The sequence below is a fragment of the Oreochromis aureus genome, linkage group 12, assembly GCF_013358895.1.
Source record: "Oreochromis aureus strain Israel breed Guangdong linkage group 12, ZZ_aureus, whole genome shotgun sequence".
NCBI classification, from domain to species: Eukaryota; Metazoa; Chordata; class Actinopteri; order Cichliformes; family Cichlidae; genus Oreochromis; species Oreochromis aureus.
The window spans coordinates 36973510-36987350 of NC_052953.1; positions in this window are offsets into that span (position 1 = coordinate 36973510).

The following is a 13841-nucleotide window of genomic DNA, read 5'->3' on the forward strand; positions in this document are numbered from 1 at the left end:
TTTAGCTTGTGCTTTTGTTTTATTGTTCTTATTCTGCCATTGTTTTACTAAGTGTTTTATCCTATTGTAAAGTGTCCTTGGGCGACTTGAAAGGCGCTCATAAGTAAAATTTATTATTATTATTATTATTATTGAGCTAACATATGATCAAGCGCGCCACAGTAAAAGCACGCCCCGGAGCGGCGGCGGCGCTCTCTTTCCTCAGCGGTGAGACGCGAGCGGCCGATTTGCATGGGCTCTGGTGTGGCATCCATGTTTACACAGCCGCCGGCGGATGTTGTTGCCAGAAGTAGCGGAGACGGAAGCAACAGTGGGCTAAATGCCGACCTGCGCGCCGAAGGCTTCTTCTCCGCTTCTTCTCCGCTTCTTCTCCGCTTCCCTCTCCCTTAAACGATTATCAATCCTTAAGGAGAGGGAAACCAAATCCTCAAATGATCTTGGTTCATCGCGGGAGGCTAACTGATCCTTTAATTCCTCACTTAACGCACGGCGAAAAATGCTTTGCAGCGCCCGATCCGGCCAGTTAACCTTGGCTGCTGCCGTGCGAAGATCAATGATGAATTCAGCAACGCTTCGGTTTCCCTGTTGGAGTCTTAACAACCTCTCCTCCGTGCTGCCTTCGGCTACCGGGTGAGCAAAAGTCTTCTTAAACTCTCCCAGAAATTTATCGTATGAGCAGGTTGGAAGAGGATGAACGGACAGGTACGCCTCGGCCCGCGATAATGCTTTGCCCTGAAGCTTAGCTACCAGGTATGCTAACCTGACCGAGTCTGACGTGAACGTGTGAGGTGAGTGAGTGAAAGCAAGATCACATTTTAACAAGAATGTTCCATAACGACCCGGCTCACCGGAATATGGCTCTGGTTCTGGAAACGCCGCCTCACGAAACATTGGGCGTGGTGGTTCTGCCGGAGATTGAGCTGCGGGTGAAGGTGCCCCCTGGGGGTTAGCTGCCACGGCTGGAGGAGTGGCTGGCGGGGCTTGCACGGCTGGAAGCGCTGTCCGAATCTCCTGTTAGGCGGCTAAAAGTTTTTCTTGGGTGGCATGTAATGACTGACACTGTGCTCCGAGAGCTTGTAAACCCTGCTCATGTGCACCCAGAATGGCCCCTTGCTTAGCAATCGCCGTCTCTACTCGGTCTGCTGAGTCCATGGTGTCTGGCCAGTTCGTACTGTCACAGTGGCCATGGGCCGATAGCTAAATTGGACTCGATTGCAGATAACCACAAACAGAGACGGCTCAAACGTTTTGCAGTGTTTATTATTTAGTCAACAAGTGAATTTGTGACAAGGTGTTGCTAATGATGTAGCCGTGGGTCAGTGGGGGTGAACAGGGATTTAGCAGGTTGCGACGGGAACGGAGCGGTTGCGTCTGGGAAGAAAAGAGAACAGGGTTAAGAAGGCGGCAGGTGCAGGGTATCCGAGCAGAGGTGGAACTGACTGATAGCGCTTACTGGTGACCGGCGTGAACCTCGCTTTGAGGGAGAGGCGGTGATAGTCCAGGGGAGTAGTGGAAAGGCTGGCAGACCTGAGTTCCGCTGAGTCCAAGGTCGTGAGTGAGGCTGGAGGGCAGGCAGGTGAGGGTCCTTGTATTCTTCCTGAATATGAAGATAATCCAAGGAGAGCTGGGGTTGAGGGTGATAACAAAGAAGGCCCAGGAAATCAGCACATGAAACCAAGGTTAACAATGAAAAAGTGGCAAGAGCGTAAAAAGCTGTAGAGTCAATACCAACGTGAGGTCGTTGATGAACTGGCGGTGAAGGAGAGTCTGAGGGGGCCTTAAATCCTCAACCTGATTGCCCCGAATCAGTCTCAGGTGTGCAGGACTGCAGCAGGGATGATGGCTCTGCCCAGGGGTGGAGACCAAGGAACTCAGGTGCCTGATAGAACTTTCCAGTCGAGTCTCCAGATCCTGACAGAAAATGGCATATTATCGGTATTAATGTTCTTTTAAAAGTTATTCAGCAGTTCTAAGGGATTGTTTGGGGTACTATGTGTCACATGTAGCCCTTCTGGATGATATCCAACAAGTTTGAAGCAGAAATATTGTTTCAGTGACAAGTTATAGGCCCCAATCACTTTTTGATAGCCCTAAAATGGCTTGTTCTCAGTCATTATTCTCAACAAACAAGAAAGAGTCATGGTGATACTGGCACAATAGGTCTTTATTGTTTTAACTACTATTCGACAGTCTTATAACAAATATGAACATATAGAGTAGATATATTAAACCTGTAGGCATTAATTATTCCATCATGATGCGTGTAGTCATTCGTGATTGCGCTACACACTGAAAGCAAACTTCTGACAAGCGTCATAATTCGGTTACAAGAAACGTTAAAGTCCCATAAATGCATACCTTTACTTAATAACAAAGGCATAAATGTGTTTGGGTTTTTTTCCACGTTATATCGGTTGCACGGAAGTAGCTGTCTATGCAAGTAATCCAGGCGCTGCAGCTTTAGGCAGCTGCGCGCGCTCTCGCGGACTACAATCACTTTCTGGCAGACAATCACTTTTTGGCAGACAATCACTTTTTGGCACAACACCTGGCTAGTTTCAGTGGCTATAATGGGGTCCCAAATAAGTCAGGAAAACTTTCAAGATGATTTCGAGACTGTGGAAGAAGCTGAACAGGTTGGAGTGGGGAGAAAGGTAGAGGGAGAATCTACGTTGCAGCCTGGTTGCTATGGTGACAGTGTGGCAAACATGGAGTGCAATTATGAATCGGATTCCGATTGTTTCTGTGTTGCGGAAAGTGTTTCCCAAACTGAAAATTTGTACCCTTTAGAAGAAATTAACTCATTCTTGGACGATAGTTATGGGAGATCAGTTTTGGTAACGGACTACTTTCCTGACGTTGACAAGTTTATTCAGTCTGTGAAGACAATACAGAAAGTTGTTGTTGTGGATCTCCTGGACGAGAAGATATCGTTTAAGGAAACATGTTACTAATTTAAGAGCGGTTAAAACTCATTTGAGGAAAAAGTAAAATCTCTTTATTAATCGCAAGATGGTCAGATATCACTTGGTGTTTCTTATATATCTTATATATATTTTTCTTCTTCACTGCTTTTCTTCCTTCTCTCAATATGGAACATCTAAAGGTGGCCTCTTTGAATATAAATGGGGGGAGGGATGCACAGAAGAGAGCTTTGATTACAGAAATTATCAAACAGAAGAAGTTAGATGTAATTTTTTTACAAGAAACCCATAGTGGTAATGTTATTGAAATAGAATGGGGCTTAGGCTGGAAGGGGCAATGCATATTTAGTCATGTAACTAATTGCTGTGCAGGGGTCGGTATCTTATTTTCGCCAACTCTGGACATCCAAATTTTGGAAAGTGCAGAATATATTAATGGCAGGATTATACAAGTAAAGGCAGAAATTCAGGGTGTTGTCATTCATTTTATTAATGTGTATGCATCAAAGTATGGTCCAGAACAGAAACATCAATTTAAAATATTGGTAGACAAGTTAAGTGTTATAGATTCCAGTGAATTCCAGTGAAAGGCGGAGACTGGAATTGCTGTGTTGATTATATACTGGACAGAACCGGTGAGGAACCACATTTCGAGTCTTCCAACTTCTTGTCTCATGTTTTGACAAAGATGGACCTAATTGATGTGTGGAGAAGTAATAATCCAATGAGTAGACAGTATACCTGGTCAGAATAGCTGAAGGTAGATGCCATGCAGCTACGTTAGACATTTTTTTATCTGTCTGGGTCTTATAGCACTCGTGTCGTGAATTGCCACATTGTTCCTGTTCTGTTAGACAGAATAATCAGCAGGAGTTAGTGTATCATAAAAGGATGGAGTTACGTACTTTTCTTCAGGAGAGGGTTAAAGGAGCTCTAATTCGTGCTCGGTTTACAAAGCTTAGGGATGTGGACGCACCAACAACATTCTTTTTTAATTTGGAGAAGTCAGTCGCACGGAAGAGCGAGATGGTCTGCCTTCGTCTGCCAAACGACCAAGTTACAACGAATCCAGCTGAGATGAGAAGACTTGCAATGGAGTTTTATGCTAATCTCTTTTCGAAAGCTACCTGTGATGAAGCAGTAGTAACAGAACTTCTTCAAGGGCTTCCTCAACTCACTTCAGAGGATCAGGAAACTTTAAACAGGGACTTGACATTGGAGAAGGATACAACGGCGGTTACACAGATGGCATCTGGGAGTTCTCCAGGAATAGATGGTTTACCTGCACATTTTTTTAAACATTTCTGGAATGTATTGGGGAACGATCTTCTGGATGTGCTCAATGATTCCTTTGTTAGCGGTACACTTCCAGCATCTTGCCAGCAGGGCATACTCTCTAAGGGGGACCTTACCTTTTTTAAAAACTGGAGACCAGTGACTCTTTTATGTACAGACTATAAAATTCTTTCAAAGGTGTTATCCAATAGACTGAAAATTTTTATTGACCTCCTGATTCCAGTGGATCAGTCTTACTGTGTTCCAGACAGATCTATGTTAGACAACTTATTTCTTATGAGAGATGTTTTTGCTGTCTGTGAGACATATGACCTAAATGTGGGGATTATCTCTATTGATCAGGAGAAGGCTTTTGATCGTGTAGATCATACTTTTCTTTTTTCGACCTTGCAAGCATTTGATGTGGGAAATGTTTCTCTTTCTTGGGTGAAATTACTTTATGCCAATGCTAGCTGTGTAGTGAAGGTGGCAGGTGGGTTGAGTAACCCTGTATCAGTTCATAGAGGTATTAGGCAGGGTCATCCCATTTCAAGTCAGCTATATAGTTTAGCAATTGAACCTCTTTTATTTAGATTGAGAGCAAAATTAAAAGGTCTTACCCTACCGGGTATTGGTCACAGTTCTTCGGTTGTTGTTTCTGCTTATGCTGATGATGTTATTATCTTTATTAGTAATCAACATGATGTGAATGAACTGAGTAGGAGCTTAACTATGTATGAAAAGGCTTCTTCGGCCAAAGTTAACTGGGACAAAAGTGAGGCCTTATTGGTGGGTAAATGGTGTGTAGAGAACAGTCCAACCCTCCCAGGAAATTTGTGCCGGGCACAGCCCGAAAAGGGAACATGGGCCCATCCTCCCGCAGGCCCACCACCCGCAGGAGGCGCCGTAGGGGTCGGGTGCATTGCGTTCCGGGAGGTGGCCAGGAGCGGAGGCCCTGGCGGACTGATCCCCGGCTACCAAGACGGGCAACTGGGACATGGAATGTCACCTCTCTGGTGGGGAAGGAGCCTGAGTTAGTGCGTGAGGTTGAGAGGTACCGGCTAGATATAGTCGGGCTCACCTCTACGCATGGCTTGGGCTCTGGAACCAGTCTCCTGGAGAGGGGCTGGACTCTGTCTCAGTCTGGAGTTGCCCCTGGTGAGAGGTGGCGGGCTGGGGTGGGTATTCTAATATCCCCTCGGCTTGCTGCCGGTACGTTGGGGTTCTTCCCGGTGGATGAGAGAGTTTGTTCCCTGCGCCTTAGTGTCGGGGAACGAGTCCTGACTGTCATCTGCGCTTATGCGCCGAGTGGCAGTTCAGAGTACCCAGCCTTCTTAGAGTCCCTGGGTGGGGTGCTGGAAGGTGCTCCACCTGGAGACTCTGTTGTGCTACTGAGAGACTTCAATGCTCACATGGGTAATGACAGCGAGACCTGGAGGGGCGTGATTGGGAGGAACGGCCTCCCTGATCTGAACCCGAGCAGTGTTTTGTTATTGGACTTGTGTGCAAATCACAGTTTGGCCATAACGAACACCTTGTTCGAACATAAGAGTGTCCATAAGTGCACGTGGCACCAGGACGCTCTAGGCCGCAGGTCGATGATCGATTTTGTAATCGTATCACCAGACCTGCGACCATATGTTCTGGACACTCGGGTAAAGAGAGAGGGGCTGAGCTGTCAACTGATCACCACCTTGTGGTGAGTTGGATCAGGTGGCGGGGGAGGACGCTGGACAGACCCGGTGCACCTAAACGCGTAGTGAGGGTGTGCTGGGAATGCCTAACAGAGGCCCCAGTCCGCGAGATCTTCAACGCACACCTCCGGCAGAGCTGCAACAGCATTCTGAGGGAGACTGGGGAAGTTGAGTCCGAATGGACCATGTTCAGCATCTCCATCGCCGAAGCTGCTGCATTGAGCTGTGGCCGCAAGGTGGTTGGTGCCTGTCGTGGTGGTAATCCCCGAACCAAATGGTGGACACCAGAAGTGAAGGGAGCCACCAGGCTGAAGAAGGAGTCCTATCGGGCTTGGTTAGACTGTGGCACTTCGGAGGCAGCTGACTGGTATCGACAGGCCAAGCGGAATGCGGCTCGGGCAGTGGCTGAAGCAAAAACTCGGGTGTGGGAGGAGTTCGGAGAGGCCATGGAAAAAGACTTTTGGACTGCCTCGAAGAGATTTTGGCAAACCGTCAGGCATCTGAGGAGGGGAAAGCGGTGCTCTACCTGCACTGTGTATAGTGCTGGCGGAGCGTTGCTGACTTCGACTGAGAAAATCATCAGGCGGTGGAAGGAATACTTCGAGGACCTCCTTAATCCCACTGACACGTCTTCCAAGGAGGAAGCAGAGTCTGGGGATGACGGGGATGACTCGCCAATTTCTGGGGACGAGGTCACTGAGGCAGTTAAACAACTCCTTGGTGGCAGAGCCCCTGGTGTTGATGAGGTCCGCCCCGAGTTCCTGAAGGCTCTGGACGTTGTAGGGCTGTTCTGGTTGACACGTCTCTACAATGTTGCGTGGAGATCAGGGGCAATACCCCTGGACTGGCAGACCGGGGTGGTGGTCCCCATCTTTAAGAAGGGGGACCGGAGGGTGTGTTCCAACTACAGGGGGAACACACTCCTCAGCCTCCCTGGGAAAGTCTATGCCAGGGTGCTGGAAAGGAGAGTTCGTCCGCTAGTCGAACCTCAGATGCAGGACGAACAATGCGGTTTTCGTCCTGGTCGCGGAACACTGGACCAGCTCTTTATCCTCTCAAGGATACTTGAGGGTGCATGGGAGTTTGCCCAACCAGTCTACATGTGTTTTGTGGACTTGGAGAAGGCATTCAACAGTGTCCCTCGGGGTGTCCTGTGGGAGGTGCTGCGGGAGTATGGGGTGTCTGGCCCATTGCTACGGGCCATTTGATCCCTGTACAACCGTTGCAAGAGCTTGGTTCACATTGCCGGCAATAAGTCGGACTCGTTCCCGGTGGGTGATGGTGTCACGGTTCTGGGTCATTCTGACCCAGCTTCTTCAGTTCTTTATATTTTGGTATGTTTCTATAGTGTTGATCATTATTCTAGATTAAGTGCAGCATCTTCTGCCTCCTTGTAAGGTGTTTCTGGTTTCCTGTTTTACTTTGGAGGTTCGTGCCTGGTGTCAGTGTGTTCAGTTTACTATTCCCCTGTCTCGTCAGCTGTGATTCCTCCCAGGTGTGTTCCCCTCCTGTGCCTCATCCCTTGATTACTGCCATGTGTATATTAGCCCTGTGTTACCTTTGTTCTCTGTCGTATTGTTAATGTCTACTCACCCTCAGTCTGTACTCTGTGTTCCGGTCCGTATGTATCTGCCTGTTAGTTTGTATTTTTCCCAGGTTAGTTAGCCCGCTGTTTACCGGCAACCTGCTAATAAAGCTTTTACTTTAAGTTCCATTTCGCCTCACTGAAACCTGCATTTTGGGTCTGTGGAGAGTCAGAAATTCTTTTATTGCTGCCATATAACCTGCATTATTATAATTGCATTAATAACATGTTTTACAGCATTATTTGATTAGTAATATTCCTTACAGGGTTCATATTGCATTGAATATGTTTGTCATCACATTCATTCTATTCACAGGTAGAGTTCATTTTATACACATTGCATATCTGTGCTTGTTTAGAGTTGATGTTCCATCCAAGAGGGTTTTAAGCTTCACTGGTGAGAGTGTCCAGGTGATACATGTTGAGGGAAGATGAGAACATAGAAGGTTGACTGCATGCATGCTTACAATACACATAAATTTAGTGACAGGTCTGAGCGAAGGCCCAAGTGTCTTCTGCTTCTTTTTGTAACCTGTTGCCCTTTGGTCTACTTGGTAACTGATGACCAGAGTTGGTGACCGGCCTCAGAGACCCTGGGGGCTTGAAGTTTATTGCCTTATTTGGTAGGTGTTATAGAAAAGAGAAGTTATATGTCTGTGTCTAGCTATTAAAAATGTACAAGATGTACCATTGTCTGCAAAACAATGACTGTATATAATTTTTGACCTGTATTTGACGCCATGGGGGGCGGATACCCCATTGCTTTAAAAGTGTTCTCCACATGTATTTTTAGCAGAGAGACAGAGAAGACTCATGCTGTAATTTTTTGTTCTGTATTAATAAACTCATCGTTTGATTGCACTTTTCTGGGGCCTCCGTGGTTTGTTTCACTGCTCTACATTGATCGATTTCTCTCCTTGCCTGCCGGTACGCGAACATGACAGATGGGCTCCGCCAGGGCTGCCCTTTGTCACCGATTCTGTTCATAATTTTTATGGACAGGATTTCTAGGTGCAGCCAAGTGGCGGAGGGCTTTTACTTCGGTGGCCTCAGAATCTCATTTCTGCTTTTTGCGGATGATGTGGTTCGGTTGGCTTCATCGAGTGATGGCCTCCAGCTCGCACTGGAACGGTTTGCAGCCGAGTGTGGAGCAGCGGGAATGAGGATCAGCACCTCCAAATCTGAGGCCATGGTTCTCAGCCGGAAAAGGGTGGAGTGCCCACTCCAGGTCGGGGATGAGCTCCTGCCCCAAGTGGAGGAGTTCAAGTATCTCGGGGTCTTGTTCGCGAGTGATGGGAGAAGGGAGCAGGAGATCGACAGACGGATTGGTGCTGTGGCCGCAGTGATGCGGACGCTGCACCGGTCCATCGTGGTGAAGAGGGAGCTGAGTGTAAAAGCGAAGCTCTCAATTTACCGGTTGATCTAGGTCCCTACCCTCACCTATGGCCACGAGCTGTGGGTAGTGACTGAAAGAACGAGATCGCGGATACAAGCAGCGGAAATGAGCTTCCTCTGAAGGGTGGCTGGCCTCTCCCTTAGAGATAGGGTGAGAAGTTCAGCCATCCGGGAGGGGCTCAGAGTAGAGCCGCTGCTCCTCCACATCGAAAGGAGCCAGCTGAGGTGGTTCGGGCATCTGACAAGGATGCGCCTCCTGGGTGAGGTGTTCCGGGCATGTCCCACCAGGAGGAGGCCCCGGGGCAGACCCAGGACACGCTGGAGAGATTATATCTCTCGGCTGGCCTGGGAGCGCCTTGGTGTTCCCCTGGATAAGCTGGAGGAGGTGGCTGGGGAGAGGGAGGTCTGGGCTTCTCTGGTTAGGCTGCTGCCCCCGTGACCCGACCCGGATAAAGCGGAAGAAGATGGATGGATGAATGGAACTAGGGGGACGTACAGGAAAAAGTTGCATCCAAGTTGTCTAAATGGACATGGTTGCTACCCCAGCTGTCATATAGGGGTAGGGCTCTGATTGCCAATAATCTGGTTGCCTCGTCCCTGTGGCACAAGCTTGTGGTGTTGGTTCCACCTGCTGGGCTGGTTAAAGATGTTCAGCGTCTGATTGTGGATTTTTTCTGGTCCGGGCAGCATTGGCTTAAGGCATCTGTACCATTTCTTCCCATGTCAGAGGGAGGTCAAGGACTTGTGGATATCATGGCCAAGACCACTGCCTTCAGATTACAAACCGCTCAGAAGCTGCTTTATGGAAGTAGTTATGGTTGGCTGCCCTTGGCTCTGGTGTTTCTCCAGAAAGCTGGATATCCTGGACTGGATAAGCATCTGTTTTTGCTTAAAACAGCAGAGCTTGATATGATGGGTTTAACACCTTTTTATCATTCAGTGTTGGATGCTTGGAAAACGCTGAAGATTTTCCGTGATCCTGACCCTAGACCTGGCCTGTGGATTTTTGAGGAACCATTGTTTCACAATGACTTTTTTGTACGGGATTGTTTGCTGTCATCACCTACAATAAGGACCAAGTTCATTCAAGCTGGGATTGTGAAACCGGGTCACCTCGCAAGACTATCGATAGAAAGGCTATGCGACCTTACTAACATCAAGTCCACCAGAATCTTAAAGAGGATCCTGGAAGAGGTCTGGGAGTCCTTACCCATGTCACTGAAAGTATTTGCTGAAAACTGCAATCTACCTGACCAGTGGCATAATGGATATGAGTACGTATTTCCAATACTTTCAGCTGCGCCAGCTTTTGATGGCTGGCACGTGGAGAATGGACTGCTTCTCTCTCTGAGAACACTGGTGTTCTCAGTTCATGTGGAAAAAAGCACCTGTATCAAAGTTGTGTCACGGTGCTGAACTTGTGCTCTCTAGGGGGGGTCAGGGAGTCGAGGTGGACACAGATTTTTGGTTCAGACCTTGCCCCGAAGGGCAGATGGAGGATCCTGTGTAAGCCACCTGTTGAGAAACGGGTTGGTGACCTCCAGTGGAAGATTATACATGGATTAATAGCTACGAACAGACACAGAGCTCACTTTGACCCAAATACTAGGCGTGGATGTCTATTTTGTGAACAACAGGAGTCCCTGGAACACTTGTTTTTGTTCTGTGTAAGGTTAAAAACCCTGTTTAGTTTATTGCAGGAATGGGTGAATGCCCTGGGTGAGCGTTTTTCTATGGCTGTTTTGGTTTTTAGTCTTAAGTACAGAGCTTTGAAAAAGAAGACTCATGTCTTCATCAATTTCCTTCTTGGTATGGGTAAGTTAGCAATTTGGAAAAAAAGGAAAAATAAAATGCTTGGACAGGGTTGGACTGATGCAGCACTTAGTTTTAAGGGGTTAGTTGCATCGAGATTGAAAGTGGAGCATGCTTTTTATAGTGTTACTTGTAATCTACAGATGTTTACAGATTTGTGGTGTATTCGAAATGTTTTATGTTCACTGAGGGAGGATGGTGCACTGTTTTGCATTTTGAGAGTAATATTATTATTCAGTGTATTTGTTTTGCTAACTACACGTGGATATAAGTGTGTGTGGTTTGGGGGTGGTGTTTTTGTGATGCGTCCTTTGACTTTGTGAGCGTTTGTTTGTATTATTGAATTGTGATATGAATAAATGTGTTTGTTAAAGGTCAAAGGTCTTTCTTTCTTTCTTTCTTTCTTTCTTTCTTTCTCAGGATGTACCAACCTGCAGAGTTTGCTAGTCTAATATTGCAGCAGTTTCTTGGATGCATTGTCTGTTCACAGTAACATCTTCCACATGCAAGCACCACACCTCAAACCAGCTCCAGATCTTTTATCTGCTTTATTGATCACTGTCAAAATGTGCTGTGCAGGCGACAGGAATAGGACGCAAACGCAGGACTCAGAACACAAAGGGTTGAACTAAAGGGGGCAGTAAAACATCTAGATGTTAGATAAGGTTCAACAACTCTGTTCCTTTATTTGAATGTAAATACCTTAGTATTAGTAGGTAAATATAGCTATACTGTAATTTCTGTAATATGCTGGAATTACACATAATTAAAGCGTACTTAGGGCCTCATGCCAAAATAGGAACCTGTAGAAATGTTTAGCTTATTTTAGAGTTTAGACATGTAGGAATGTTTAGCTTGTTTTAGAGTTTAGAAATGTGTTAGATAGAATGTAGAATTATGGTAGAGACACTGACACTGCCCTGGATATAAATAAAGGCCTGACTGTGTCATGAACTTAGGAGTAGATCTTAGGAGACCCTCCCCAGTTGAACTGTGAAAGTAAGACAAAGAGGAGTTAATGCTGAGTGGAAATTACCCAGAGGATACCTGTGTGGGGGTCTCAACATTTGTAACTTGATAACTGTGGTCTGGAGGGGAGATGGTATTTATGGCCCCTAGGAAGAGACACACACCCACAGTGTTTTAACTGATATACTCACACATTCACATGCACACTCACTTACGTCCACACACATAGACACGTGGGTACGTGCACACACAGGCACTCACGTGCTCGTGCACATAGACACAGACACAGAGTTTGGAGCACATTATGGGGATTTATGATGGGGTCGCCTCTATAAAGCTGGCTGTGACTAACAAAGGGGTGAAGATTGTTTCAGAGGGACACCGGCCTTGCATGTCTTCCCTTCTAGAAGTGCATGCTTAAATGAAGATGAATAAAGATGAATAAAGGTTTTGTGAAAATAACTACTGAGTTCCGGTGCCATCTCTGGATCCCTCGACGAATAAAAGAACCGGGGTAAAACTGATTACGCAACAGTTTTGGTGCCGAAAACCCGGGATTCGCTCGAGGCCCAGAGAGGATGAATTGGCAGAGCTGAGATCGTGAAACGAGGCGAACAGAGAGCTAGCTCACATGATTAAAAGGTAAGCACGACCCGTTTATTTTCGAACCGTGCATATTGGTTAAAGCCTAAATTATCTGTTCGCTAAGTTCAGCGTGTCTCAGTGTAAATTCACTCAGTATGTTAAAGAAACGGTGTGTGATCCGTCTTAGTTAGTAATTAATAGAAGCGGTGTTTCATCTGTGGCGGTGTGTGATCCGTCTTAGTTATTAAGAAAAAAGTGGCGGTGTGTGATCCGTCCTCCGTGCGTTAAAGCAGGAAACGTGTGTTACTATTAGTTAGAAAGTGGGGTTTAAGGCCTCGTCGCCGGCTGAGGGCCGTGTGTGCTCCGAGTTTGGCAACTCCACCCTTCTTCGGACGCGTCGTTGGGACCTGTGGGACAGGATAGCCGGGGTGGTGACCTGGGCACTGAGGGCGCCTTAAATAATTAAAGCTAGGTGTTGGATCCTAGTCGTGGTTGATAACCTGACTGCAGTGTGTGTAGACTGCGTAGTGTGTGAGAAAGCGCCGTTAGAATCGGCGTCTCGTTTGAAGTACGGGAGTCAATTAAAGTAACAAAAAGAATTCGCGTCTAAAAGTGTGTGTTTGGGGAAAAGTGTGAGTGTGTGTAGGAACTAAGAGATTTGAGTTTAAGATTGTGTTTTTTGTGCTCTATGTGGACGGGAGGCCGTGCCACTAAATGTTGTGTATTCTGAGTTTATTGGGGATTGAATTTGACTGTGTTTTGAGACAGAAGAGAAATCGCGGTTAAAGGCTGCGATCTGAAGATCGTGAGTTTATAATTTTGTTTTGTTCAGTTCTAAAAGTGGACCATATCCACTCTTTGTGCTGATCAGGGCGTTGTCCTGTATCAGCAGAGGAAGTGTCTCGCAGAAAGTTTGAAGGGGACTGTGAGAAACATGAGGTGTGTGTGAGCCAGCCTCGAGGGGCGGCTTCACAGGTGGAACAAAGGAGGAGTAAAATGTATGTGTGTGAGAGAGGAAGAAAGGTGGGGGCGAGTGACCTGGCTGTGTGTGTGTGAGCTCCCTTGAGGAAAAAGGGGGGACAAAGTAGATTAGTTGATTGTCTGTGAAATAATAAGAGTTAAAAAATAAACGTGATCAAATAGGAGAAAGTGAACTAAAATAAATAAAGAAAACTAAACAGTGGATTAGTGTTAAGGTAATGATAAACAGTGTTGGGTAAGTTACTTTAAATTAGTAACTTAGTTACATTACTAGTTACTTCTCTAAAAAAGTAACTCAGTTACTTCAAGTTACTCGTTACTTTCAGAGTAACTAGTTACTAGGGAAAGTAACTTTGGTTTTACTCAGAATTCTCTTGTTAATGTGTTGCTTGCGTAACTGGATACTCAGCCAGACTGCCAGTCTTCTAGCTTGCTTACTTGCCACAAGTGCACTGTGCCACCTACCAATAGAAAGGAAAAAATAATGTGCACATTTCCACGAGAGAAATTCCACGCCTGGACCGTCGTTGACCGCTGCCATGATTCTAGCCTGCTTTTTACATCCAACACAAAAACTGCAGTCGTGGTGCTTTTGATTGTACTCAGAACTTGGAAATTCTG